This window comes from Bufo bufo, chromosome 4, assembly GCF_905171765.1.
Source record: "Bufo bufo chromosome 4, aBufBuf1.1, whole genome shotgun sequence".
NCBI lineage: Eukaryota > Metazoa > Chordata > Amphibia > Anura > Bufonidae > Bufo > Bufo bufo.
In genome coordinates, this window is record NC_053392.1 from 376,027,825 (window position 1) to 376,041,758 (window position 13,934).

At 36.4% G+C, this 13,934-nt stretch overlaps 1 protein-coding gene across 9 annotated transcripts in view; it reads left to right on the forward strand.

The window, feature by feature from the left end:
- The first annotated feature begins 688 nt into the window (after positions 1-688).
- The window catches only part of EYA4 (EYA transcriptional coactivator and phosphatase 4), a 390,423-nt gene continuing 377,177 nt past the window's right edge, over positions 689-13,934 (forward strand). For all 9 annotated transcript variants that reach the window (XM_040429159.1, XM_040429165.1, XM_040429163.1 and 6 more), the window contains exon 1: positions 689-1,193. The gene's annotated coding sequence lies outside the window, so the exon portion shown is untranslated. The remainder of the gene's footprint in view (positions 1,194-13,934) is intronic.

The following is a 13,934-nucleotide window of genomic DNA, read 5'->3' on the forward strand; positions in this document are numbered from 1 at the left end:
ATGATGGGTGACCATCTGATTTATCTACTATCCTGAAAAGGGTGTCACAGTTGGTTGTCCCTGCGAGATGAAGTTCCCTCGTTACATAAATGGATCTTGATTTTTGAATCTCTTTAGACTGCAAGACAAACAGGCGAGCTTAACAGTTGCAGAAGAGTACTTCTATCTTAATTCTCTCCTTTCAAAATGATCACGACTGAGTAATGTTTGTTTTGTTATATATTGGATATTCATTTTTATTGCTTACTAAATACCACATTGATTGTCATCCACATTGTGTGCTTTGTCTTTTTGTATTCTGTTCAATTGTGAATGTCTGTGTGTACAGTTGCATGAGCATTGAATCTGTGAACGGGGGAAGGCCACATTTAGCTTTTGACAGCAGTAGGTGTCCTTACATGCAGTTAATTTGCAGCTGTTTTAACTTCTACAACACATTGAGCAGTAAGGTTTCGTGCAGGAATGGTATTAAACGAGATTTGTACTTTACATCAGCTTGAATTTTATTTCCATTTAAGCACTGGCATCTAGTGGAAAGAAAGGTAAATGTTCACGTATGTAGATAAAATTATTTTTTTTGTATCACTCAGTTGCAGATGTGAGTACAAAAGAGCATATAGCAGTGTAAATTGCAGGGCAGAGAGCTGTGCACTGTCACAGGCTGGTAACGTGAGAGACTATCAGTAGAAAGAGAAGCTGAAAGGGGGAAGGAGGGTGAGAGAATTCCTGAGGACCTGTACTCTGTGTGCTACACTCAGACTCTGTGTGGGAAGAAAAAACACCAGAGTGGAGCTGGCCAGAAGGAACTACTCTACTTAAACACATGCTACATACAAAGAAGGAGGCAATGACAACGGGCAGCTATCTTCTCTGCAGACCAACATGAGCTCACATTCTCCAGCACCAGCACAGGCACCTCTGTGCTGAGCAACATTTCACGTGGGATTCTCACTGCCCAGACCCCTGAGTTGTCTCTCTCTTTCTGGCTACTTTATGTTGTGCATTCTTCTTGAAGTCAATACATAAAGGCTGTTGAAGGAGTACTGGAACTGTTGCTCTTCTGACTGCTTATGTGATCTGAAACTTTTGTGTAGGGGACAGACACTCTCAGTAGAGGGGACTTGATCTTCAAGGAGCCACCTCCAGTAACTGTCAGGAGGAGCAAGCATAAGGTAGCAGGATTGTAACAGAAGGTGAGTTATTCTATTCCACCCTAGTTCCTTTCCAGCAGAAGCAAACATGAAAATGTGGTGGTTGCTATCAGATCACCAGTTAAGGGTGGTGTTTGGGTTAAGGGATCAATCAGTGACAGAAGCTGGGAAGGAGCCTCCAAATGTCAAGAAGGAAAGTTTTTGGGAGGTGCCCTGTCTATTTGGGGTAATCTCTACCTCCTGTGCCCTTTTTGAATTGCATTTCCCACTATAATATTCAGATTTATTAACAATCCATGTTGCTTTATCAGATTAATAAAGAAGGTTGGTGTCAAGGATATTACTAATGTGAATGATTAAAGCTTTGTACAGCACTGCGGAATGTTGCCATTATATAAGTGAATAAAAAAATTAAATACATAAATATGTTTATGGGATTTTATCAAATTTATACAATACACAGTAGGTTTAGTTTAAATTAAAAATAATATATATAATTATGTTAATTTACAGTTATGTGTGTGTGTATATATATATATATTTTTTTTTTTTGGTGCGTTCAATAAGAAATACAAAATGATAAAATTATACTATATATATCTAATTATTTTTTACCTGTTTTGTGGATTCTTTCCTATATGCCTGATACTTCCTCTTCCTTGATATAGACACCATGCAATGCTGTCTCTTGTGTTTTGGTATGAAGACAGTTCCACGTGGAGCCTGTGTGTATGTGTTTGCATTTGATCAGTGTGAAGGCAACAAGATTCTCTGTTTTCCAACCAAATGGGCTCTTGGCCATATGTTTGCCGATCTGGCCGTCTTTCTCAACACTTTGAAAACCTGATACCCTAGGAAAAATGCTTTAGCTTGAATTTCACACATTGGCCCTAAATACTTAACACTTCTCCTTGTTCACATCATTGTACTTTCACCTATAAGAGAAACACTTTATCATCAAATGCCATGAGAAAGCACAAGTGGAGCTGTTTTTAGGTATTTGTAGAATTCCTATATACATTATTTACCTTGGCTTTTTATGATATGTCTATCAAAATAGTTTGGAATAAATGTGCTTTCCATATTTAGTTACATCACATATAATAAACAATAATAATGACAGTGACAAATGACGACAATGTAAATAATAAATATAACGCATAATTAATAATTAAAAATATTGTATTTAAACAAGTGTTCACTTGGTGATAAGGGCTATAAACTGCACCATAGTCATATGCACAGCCAGAAGCCACATTGCAAAAGAAGCAGGAAACACATTAGTTAGTTAGGGTAATAGATGGATATATAATTTTTATATATATTTATCAATTTTTTGCACAATATTATGATATTGTATGTAGCAACTAAGCAACTGTGTTCTCTTTAATTCTGTAGTAAGGTTTTTGGAATAGTTTGCAAATACTAAACAGTTGTATAAAATCCTTTATGTTAGCGATATGTAGTGACTAGTTTGCATAAAAACTGGACAGTATATTTTAAGTTCATTTGAAATCTACAGTAGTAGTAAATTAAGGTACACATAGTACACACATGTAGACATGTTCTGTCTTCTAATTGCATTTTAAGCAAGCAATCTTCAGGCTTTAAAATTTGCACATTTTTATACAGTATGTATGTACAAATACAATATATGCAATATAGAAATATAAATTGAAATGTTATTAATATTATAAATTCTTTTTTTTTTACTAATCGAACCTTGAATATGTATTACAAAACCTGGAAATGCTAAGTTTACTGTTGTTTTTCATTTTATGTGGTTTAGTAGACCTCGTTGCACATTCTAACCATAATTTTGTAAATAAGCTATGATGCGCAAGTGTCAGTAAATGTTCAAGGTTCATAGTGGAGATTAGAATGGCCTGTTCGTCAGAGAGAGAGATTGTCTCATTCTGCATGATGCCTGAATAGCTGTGATGCATTCAGCATACTTCTATGTTGCAGCTGCTGATCGTATTTCATAGAACTGGTAAAGCACTTAAAAACTAAAATTAGGCACTGTCTGGTTGTAAATATTTCAGATTGCAACATGAAGAACTAAATAGGGAGGATTTCCCAATGAAGCAGAATATGTGAGGTTCTAGCTTCTTCAATAATTGTTTTTGTGAGGCCATTTCATGTCTAGATTAAAACATGTTGTTGCCTAGAAATGTCTTTTTAAGGGAATTTATAGGGACTTTATAAAGTCACTCCTTCTACCGCTTCTAAATGCATGATTCGGATAATACACAAGATATTTACATGCTCTGTGTTGGCTGAGCTTTAACATTTTTTAACACATTAACATTTATAGCTAATCATACATTCATTTATTTGGTGAGCTTTGTTACTATGTTGTGTTTTATAGTTTTTATTGCTTTGCTTTTAGTGAATCCTATATTCATGGATGCAATATAGCAGCCATATTTATTACACTTTATTAATTTAAGGCCTAAGCATTTCCAAATTGTTTAGATCAGTATTAGATTTTTACTTTTACTGTATTAATAGTTATACTGTATGAATATTACTGTATATTATTGACTTTATGGTTATTTTCTGTTAAATTAACATATCTGTATAGTATACTATTAAAAGTGAATATAGAGTCGCACTAATTTACAGTCCTTCCTAGCCATTTCTTTTCATATTTTACATAAAATATTGTCGCTACTTGTATCCCATTCTCAGTGAAACAAAATCATATCCTGTAGCTTTAAGAAAATGCTGATGAACAGGCTTTTAGACTAAATAATTATTCTCTCCCGTCAATGCAAGCTTTAAAGGGCACTTGGTTGACTTCCCTGTGCTTCTCATGTTATGGTTTCAAAACTGGAAAAGTGTAAAATAAACTAAAACAAGATTAACATTTTGGAAGTTTGTTAGAGACAATTATATTCAACTGTGCAGGTTCTCAGGAGCTCAGTGCACTCTCAAAACCACATTTTGTCACAAGGGATGTGATATAAATGAGCCTGACTGTAACCTTTCATGTCATTGAAATGTGCTAATTGATCGCAGAGACTCTGACAGAATAGCATAGTTTGATATTTGAAACCTTTCAACATTGGCATGGCCTTGGTGCCCCAGAGATTTCGGGGCATGGTTTTGCCGATGAAGTAAAATATTTTACTACTGTTGAAGTGCAAAGGAAAAGGGCTTATGAAAAATAAACATTATTAATGTAGGTGAACATACTCTGATACTATTTGTGGACAGCTTTGTGTTTTGATTGGCATAGATTTTACTGAAAATCTATTTTTTTATGTTAATTAGCTTTTATAGACACATGAGTCTATTTAAAAACGGCATATTTCTATTGTACAGGTTGAGAAACGTATTGTATTGTATGTAGCTAAGCGGCAGATAACGTCTTGTTTGGTTAATAAAGTTTACTATGTTTTTGCTTCCTTTTAAGATGTAGTCATGTATAACTGGATGGTAGCGTACACATTATCAATATAGATCTCAGTTTAGTACCATGTAACTAGGTTATCGTTGAGTACATTGTAAACCATGATATTGTGCAGATTCAAGATTATTGAGATGAGATGTAGATGATTGGGTCATACATGCATGTTCCTTTCCAAGTATCTGTCAATTTCTATGACATTCACTATATAGTATACTTACTAGTTTTGCTAATTCTTTTTATAAGTAACGGAAAAAAGTCTCCCCAGAAAACCTGTTATTTACTTTTACGTACAACTGACCTTAATCGGCTGCACTCACTTGCTTCTGATAATGGAGTGTGACAGACTTGTGTGAATGGCTATATACCCATGTGAATGCTTTGCAACTGGCGTAAAAGATATCCTGCAGATCATTTACATGCAGCAAAAAATAATGACATTCATGTCCATATCATGTATTACATGAGGTGGTTTTGTGCCCTGTTCCTTTCCATTAAAATTTTCTATGATTTTAGCACTTTTGGCTGTAAATATAGCCAAAATCTATGCAAATACAGTCTAATCAAAATAGTAATGGTATGTTCTTGCACTGGTGATATTATAGCAAGATTATGTCACACGAGTTGAGTAGTTCTTTGCTATATTAGAATTTCCTCATTACTATATTTCTATACCTTTTTCCACAGTGGTGTAAAGAAATTGTCATCACTCGCATCAGTCCCTGTCCCCATATTCAGAAATATCCTCTGTATTATGCAATGGGTACTTCACTAGTAATATTGCATCCATGTATAAGTTTCAGGTAGTGATAATGCCATGTTATTGTCAGAAGATCACAGTTGTTACCAGTGAGATGTATTCTTGATGATTTCATTGCTTGCATTATGAAGGGATGTACAGAATTTGGACTGTGGTTTTCTAGTGGAGCAAATATATATAAAGGTGCCCACAGCTGTTAAACTCTGATTAAGAAGTTTGAAGGCCTACATCACATTACCATTCTAATTATGCATTTTTCTACTGATTATCTTCATCAATTAATATTTTTCTTTTTTAAATTTTATGTCCAATGGTGTAGAAAGTAACCATCTGACCCATGTCAAAACTTGGAACTGAGCACCACCTAATTACCACATGAAGTATTTAGGATTATTTTGGTCCTCACAGTTGCCTCCTTGTTGTTTCTTACTTTGTCTTCAAGTGATCTAAACTAATTTTCCCTCTCTTGGATTCCATTATTCAGTCATCCATAATTGGATTAAACCTTTTGCTAGGCCTTATAGTCATTGCTGTGAGGTTACCCTTATAGTTTTGCCCGTGTTCCTAGTCATAGCATGGCTTTTTACTTCTGTGACTATTTTGATTTCAGCGACAACCATGAGCATATTGGTAGTCAACTGATGGCTATAACCCCCATGTGGATACGATAAGATATTATATTTACAGCTATATTAGTTTGTATTAATGACTTTACAGAAGGGCAATGGGACATCACTAGGAAACATAAGAAGTTAGAGTTAATTTTTAGTCCAGGGGAGTCTCAGACCTCCTCTTATTTGCATTTAATGCACATTGGAGATTTATGAAACTGCCTTAAATATAAACTTTCTTGCCCACAGCAACCAATCACAGCCTAGTTTTTATTTTGAATTCTGCTCTTGAAAATTAAAAGCTGTGCTGTTATTGGCTGCTATAGACAACAATGACAGTTTTTCTTTCAGAGAGTTTTCAAAAATCTTCAAAATTAATCCAGGGCAGAGGGAAGCAGACATGCTATCATGTTCTTTTATAAAGAATAACATGACAAAAATGCATGCATTTTAATACTCTATAGTTATAAACTGAATAATAAAGAAGCCATCCATTTGCGTCAGTTTGCATACATTCAGTCAGGGTTAGTTTTGTTATAGGATGTAAAACACAGATCTATCTCAGTTTGCAATATTAGTCTATTCAAAAATGTAAGGTTCTGTTGATGGATCTGAAATTAACTTATGATCAGTTATGTAACTCAATGCTCCTAGCCACAGTGAAAATTCTGACAAGGCTCCACCCACCATGTGCCTTTAAATTGGTGGTTTTATACATGCTAAAGGAGCTTTTGCCCTCCTTCATATGCCAGTTTCCAGGTGTAATAGCTATCTTTGCATACCCTTTAGTTATGCTCTTGTGTATTGCATAAAAAACTAAAACTAAAAATCTGATTGAAAAACTTAAGTAAATGTATATTCAGTGGTTTGAAAAAGAAGCTTAAAACAAATGGGAAAGGGAGAGTTGCTGCTTAAAACACTGGTCTTACTTGACCATACTGGTGAAAATGTTTTTAGTAGTCGGTGGAGATGTTTTTAGTTAAAGTATAGTTAAAAAAATAAAATAAATTGACAACTATCCAATTTGAGCCACCAGCTAGAATGACACATATGAGATTTCTCATACATGCCATTATTATAACATTTACTCGGCAGCCATTTCCACCCAAGCTTCAATATGGAAAGGCGTTAAATTTCAGATTTAGTGTTAATGATCTAATGGCCAGCTTAAGAGCAAAGCATACAATAGTAACACATATTGTTTTGCTCACTGACATTTATGCTTGATATTACTTAGAAATCATTGATCTTTAAGGAAAGCAAACTTTTAGAACATTTTCAAAATTTAGGTTAAATCTAATATGGTACATTTTGTATTCAAGCTTTGTTCTGTAGTCAAAGTAGAAATCAGACAGCAAATCTACTAGAATAGATAAAAAATTGTTTCACTAAAGCTCCATAATCGAGATGTTCGAGTTAAAATCTAGGGCAGCCCCTAATCATGTGCTAAAATAACAAAAGAAGCAATATCAACCCCTTCCTCCCCTGTCACTTTGAGCAATGCACTTTGGTCATTACCAACACTGTTTATTTTCTTGGTTACAGTGGTGAAGTCAATGCTAGACATGAGCAAAACGATGAAAACAAATAAAATTCTTAAAATAAATAAGTTGCATCCATATCTTAGAATTTTTTTTTATTAAAAGTATAAAAAGTGAGAGATAAGATAAAATAAAATATTTTATAGAAGGCCTCAGAGTATCAAACACAAATTTCAGGACAATTGGAGCACTTTTAATTCAGGTAAAACTGATTCAGACCCATATCGAATCGGTTGACGGATTTGGCTGAATCAAACCCAAATTAGATTTTGAGCAATTTGCGCATCTCTAGTGACCACTTCAGCCAATCACAGGCCTTATCAGTGGCATCTGATATACTTCTGAGGCCAGTGATTGGCTTCATAGTGACTTGTGTACACGAAACGTCACTGCTGCCATCAGGAAGATGAGGAGAACTGAAGTGCAGCACTGGAAGAGGCAGGGGTTAAAAAGGTAAATATTGTGTGGTTTAACATTTAAGCATATGTAAAAGGCTGCCTGAGTTTTATTTAACTTGTAATGCATTGAAAATGTAAAATAATCAATTCTCACCCTCAGTGATTGGCTAAGCAGGCAGTTCTAACAATGTTTCTGTGTGTTGAGCCTAGAATTAGGAAGTGGAGATCAGCCGGGATTGGAGCAATGACCAATTACCACAATTAGCAATATAATCAAGTGTAAAATTTAGTATATTTAAAATATATCTTCATTATCTTGTTTTGCAGTTAGTACTTTACTTTAGCCATGTATATGAATAACTATTGAAACTAACTAAATAATTGAAACCTCTTTGTATATGTCTGTTACAAAAAATTCAGACCAGACTTATGCATTAAAGTCTATAGGAGTATGAAATATAATGGACTGCACCTGGAAATCATCTGTGTGCTATTGCTTTTTTTGAGTCCATTGCTAAGTGCAGCTGAAAAGGAACTAGGAAGTGCATTCCAAAAAAATGTGGTACAGAGCCTTGCATCACCTCATTGGCCTTATGATAGCTCTTCCTCACCTCAGGAGACTTGTGACAGCCCCTCATCATCTCAATGGCCTTGTAACACTGCTGGAGCTACCAAAAACCCATGCCCACTTCATGGATGTTGAAAAGGTGTCTGTGGCCTTGTTACTACTCGTACAACAAACTTGCCACAAAGTAGTAAAGGAGGCATTTATTGGCAGGCAGCATTGAATAAAAGAGGCATTTAGGGTAGTGTTAGCTCTGCTAGTGTGACATGCTAGCATTAGGTAACGGGCACAATATGTGCCCTTACTTCAGGGTAACAATGAGCCATTCTTATGGAGAAGTACAACATCAGTAAAGCGAAAAAACTGGCAGAAAAATATACATGATAAAACTTAACCTTTAATAATAATTAATTAATAATTAATTAATTAACTTGGTTGCTGAAGACTATTAAGTAAGCAGGGTAACTTACAATAGTATCTGATGTCCTCCAAATTGGACATACAGTACAACTTATAGGCAAAAAGCACAATAAATCCTCGGGCTATCAGAATAAAATATCAATAGTCTTACCAGTGGGGAGAGATCACCTGATGTCCCTTCTTCTGAAATGTACATAGATCACAGCTAGTGACTGATTGTCAGTTGATGAACAGTTAGTAAAGCTGTCATCCAGAACTTCTGCATACTGTAGACTGTACCAGGATTGTGGGGACATAAGCAACTCACCCTAATGTATCCATGTCAAGGTTATTACACCCTAAGTGTCCTTCTAATTTGGAGTTATTGCCCTGATAAGTGCGGCCCTGTCCGGAACCTAACCTGTCATCCAGGCCCTATCCAGGGGAAATAGATGGTAATACTCTATTTATTTATTCTCTAACAGAGTGTTACCTGCACAATTACCAGATTGTATTTTAAGGGAGGGATGTGGATCAAGAATGCGTTGTTCAAAAAGATTATCCAACAATTGGATTTTCATCCAGTTGGAAGTGTCTTGATTGGCTATGAAATTAAAGGGTTACTCCAAGCAAAAACTAAAAATTCATCATTTGGCCAAAGTCATGGAACTATACATGCTCACAAAGTTTAATTTACCTGAAAGGTACAGTGACAGAGTTCCTCCACTGTTCCCTACTAGGCTGCAGCTGAAGCCTGTCCTGCTATAACAGAGCAGTGCTCTATTGAGCCTCTTCAAAGTCAGTATAAGAAATATACGCAGAGAGCATCACAAAATGAGACAATGATGACTAACCCCCTGCAGGATACTAACAAGACACCAGTGATGATGGGATGGAGCCTGGATAAAATTAAGATGTAAAATTACCTCGTTGACGTCTCTTAGGCTCTATGGCACATTATTTCTAACTTCAGTTTACATTTTTACCTCTGTGGAAGGGGTTTAGTTATGTGAACTAAGTGGTAACTGCTATACAGCTCACTCAGCTACCGGCCCTGAAGTCATAAAGTCATGGAGATAGTAATGAAAAGGGAGCATAAAGTTTGAACAATGTAAAAGTGGGCAACACATAAATACCAGATGATGGCTGATTTTTCATTTTTGAGTGGAGTGGTTCTTTAAGCCAACTAGCTAGACTTAAAGATGTTTCCGTTATTAGTAAAGTAACTTATTTCCATACGATTCTGGAACACCACCAATAAAGGTCAAGTCTGTATCTCCAAATTAGCTTAGGAAATGACCAATAGATTTTAGCCAATATGTCAAAACAATAAAGAACTCTTAGCTCATGGAGACTGCGCCACTTGTGCAGCAGACACCCCTGCAGCTCAGGACACTTATCGAAAAAACTTGAAAATCCAGAACTGAGTGAGTTAATCAAACATCCACCATTTATTATATCTAAAAGATGGTAAAAATCTATCAAGGAACGATGCATAGTCCATATCTACCTTTCCATAATGGACTATACTTTGGATATAATAAATGTTGGCTGTTTTATTAATTTACACAGTGCAAGATTTTCAAGTTACTTTATAGCTTTCAGCCAGTTATATAAGGTGTTGGTAAGTATTTCTCAAACCAAAATCTAGTGCAAAGTGTTGAAAAATTTGATCCGGCAACTTCACCGAAGTTAGTCAAGAAATTTGATTCGTTATTAATTAATTTGTCACAAAGCACTATAAATCATGCATATCCAGGCCACTCTGCCTTAGGGTACAGCCACACAGAGCCACACAGAGTGGCCGTACTGTGGTGAAGAACCGTGCGGCCAATTAGCCCGTAACTGCCTTTTATTTAATAATGAAGACCAAACTATATAGTCCTTCTTTATTGTTAATGGCCGCACCTTTAAACAGGGACTGTTGCTGGTATGGTGTTTGGCTGGTTAGGTTGGGTGGACAATATGCATATTATTGCTGTTCTTGCCTGCAATCTCCTGCAGGTTATTTGACAGTAAACACAAAATATTAATCAGCTCTGGCACTCCAACCAAAGCACTCTCTTGCCCTACAGGTGGGAGCCCTTCTGCCATCTGCTTTTCCTCCTTTTCCACATCATCTAATATCAATGAGAATATGTCATCAGGAACATCCAGCTCCTCCTCTCTTTGATGACTTTTCTAGGACATGAAAACTTTGAAGGATGATTTGGAAGATGTAAAGCCGGCAAAAGATGAGGATGGCCATCATTAATACCTGGCAGACTGGATAGTATTGGTTGTTGTGCTAGCACTGGAATAATAAAGGCTTCAATCTTATTGGCATTGAATTACATGTCTTAGTTTATTGCCGATGTAGGAATAAGTAAATGCAGAATAAGTCTCCCTGCACTCTACCCCTACAACATTCTTCTATTAATCATTTTCAGCAACACTGTCCCTAGTGCATGAACACTTGCCACATCTCTCCCTATGCTCAGCTCAAAGGGCAATGGCTGAGACCGCGGGGGATGAGGCTTTTATAGGGCTGTGACATCACAGGGGATGGCTGTATGCAGACTGGCTGGCTGCACAGCATTATGGGTGATCTTGCGTTTCCGGGTTTCTTACTTTCACTTTGTAGCACGTGCAGCTGCCATTTTAGGAAAAACTGATTTGTTACTACGAAGCACAAGTAAAATCAGATTTGTTTTTCCAAACTTTGGACCGAATTCCGTTTGGAATGCTTCGCTTCACTCAACACTACTAGTGACCAATGCAAATGGCCAACACTTTATAGGAGTGATTTACGATGTTATTCACTTGAAAAATTTTGTGTCAGCATATTGGGGGATCATATCTGGCCTAGGGCAATGACTGGCAAATAATAAGGAGGCTTCAAGCATACTGTAATTACCAATAGTCATGCTAGCCCATTGTGGGGTAATTTTTCTGGAATTTCACTGCTAGCTTTATCAAACATTGCCAAATGTTTAGACAACCTTATTATCCATGGACGAGATGTTTTTCTCTAAGTCAAATAAATGATAAATCCCCACTAAATGATAAATGCCCACTATTACAATAACTTCTTATAGCTTATGCAAATAGCAGCCATGTACTGCACATTACTGAGACAGATACATACAGATGTCAGCTGAAATGTTTCCCTTCTAACCTTGTTCTCTGATGAGAATCCACTAATGCATTAAGTGAGAATTATACTACTTCACACTATATTAAATGCAGGGCCAGGAGTGGACATGCTGCCAGATTTGGTTAAACTTTTTCTAAAAATGTTGCTATATGTATACAGCATATCAGATTTTAGTTAGTTGTATTATACATATGGCTAGACCAGGAAGCTGATCAAATTGTATAAGTGAGTGGTAAATATATTAAATATAGCTTTCTGCATAGTATTATAGAAGAATCAGATTGGTGTACAGTATGTCTTACGTGTTCTCTAGAGGTCTCAATATTATATTATATAATTATGCTTTTAAGATGTCAGTGAAAAGGTAAGCAAATCCAATAGCCATCAAATCAAATACTAGCATTTCATAGCAGTTTGGTTTGGTTATAATTCAATACATAATATATATGCAATGAATTAAAATAACATGATATTATCCAGGTTATGGCCTTTAACAGACGGTATGAATTTAAAAACCCAAGCAATGGCTCAACTCTGTACTGTAGGAACTTCTTACAGTATATTGGTTGTCCAATGTTTATTAATCCTGTAATGCCTAATGCTGTACATATATGGCATTACGCGCAAGGGATTGTATGGAGCCAGCTGCTGCCCTGAGCCTGCTTTATATACGGTGGGTAGCAGCTGTATAATACAGCAGGCACTCAGGATCAGCGATGACACTGAAACCGGTTACTTAACCCCTCAGATGCTGCATTCAATAGCGATCGCGGCATCTGTGAGGTTAGGCAGGGGGAGGCGTCTTCCTCTGCCTTCCAATCAAAGCCCCCGTAGTTAAATCAGGGGGCCCTTGTCAGTTACCATGACAGCCTGGGGCCTGCTGAAGGTTTCCAGGCCTGTCATAGTAGCCTGCCTGTAAAGCTGTGCATGAGGCACAGCTTCACAGGCAGGCAATGAAAATCACATAAAGCATAATAGCTCTCTACTATGTTCTATGGAACAAGCAATCAGAAAGTCACAGTTTATAGTCCCCTAAGGGACTAAAAAGAGTAAAATGTAAAAAAAACATGGTATGGCCGTGTCTGAAAATGTCTGAACTATTAAAATTTTAACATATATTTCATGCATAATGAACGCTGTAATGGGAAAAAAAATAAACACTTAATTAAATATTTTTTTTTATTGCCTTATCCCACACTAAAAATTGAGTAAGGGTGATCAAATAGTTTTGCATACCCCAAAAATGATACTAATAAAATCTACAGTTCAGCCTGAAAAAAACATGCCCTCATACAGTTATGATAGATGGGAATATAAAAAGATATGTGAATGCAAAGAAAATTGATTTATTCAAAGGTTTTAATTTTGTTTAACGTAATGCAACAAAATAAAAAATACAAATTTGGTAATGTCACAATTTTATTGACCTTCAGAATGAGGACATTTTTAGCGCACATTGAACATCATAATATGAAAACCCAAACAACCTTGGTGGAATTGTGTTTTTTATTTTATTTTTTCAATTTGCAAAACCATTTTTTCAAAAATGCAAAACCAAAATAGGCCCAGTCCATAAGGGGACAAGTGATTGCCTATCGTGAGGATGGGCCATCATTAGCTAATTGGCAGGGGTCCGACAGCCAGAACCCCTCTGATGAGCATGTTCAGCAGTAGCTCCAGCACTGGAAACAAGCAGCTCTGTCTACCTTGAAGTGGACTGAGGTCTTCACTGCAGAGCTGCTCCCATTGACTTCAGTGAGAGCAGTGCTGCCATAATGAACTCCCTCCACTACTAGATTGGCAGAGCTGTGTATTTCCAGTGCCAGCTTCCAGAGACGGAGCTTCACGTGAATAGGCTGATCGGTGGGGTGCAGGGTGTCAGACCCCCACCAATTAGCTAATGATACCTATCCTGAGGTCAACTACTTCAACTGCCCTTTAATAAAATATCATTCACA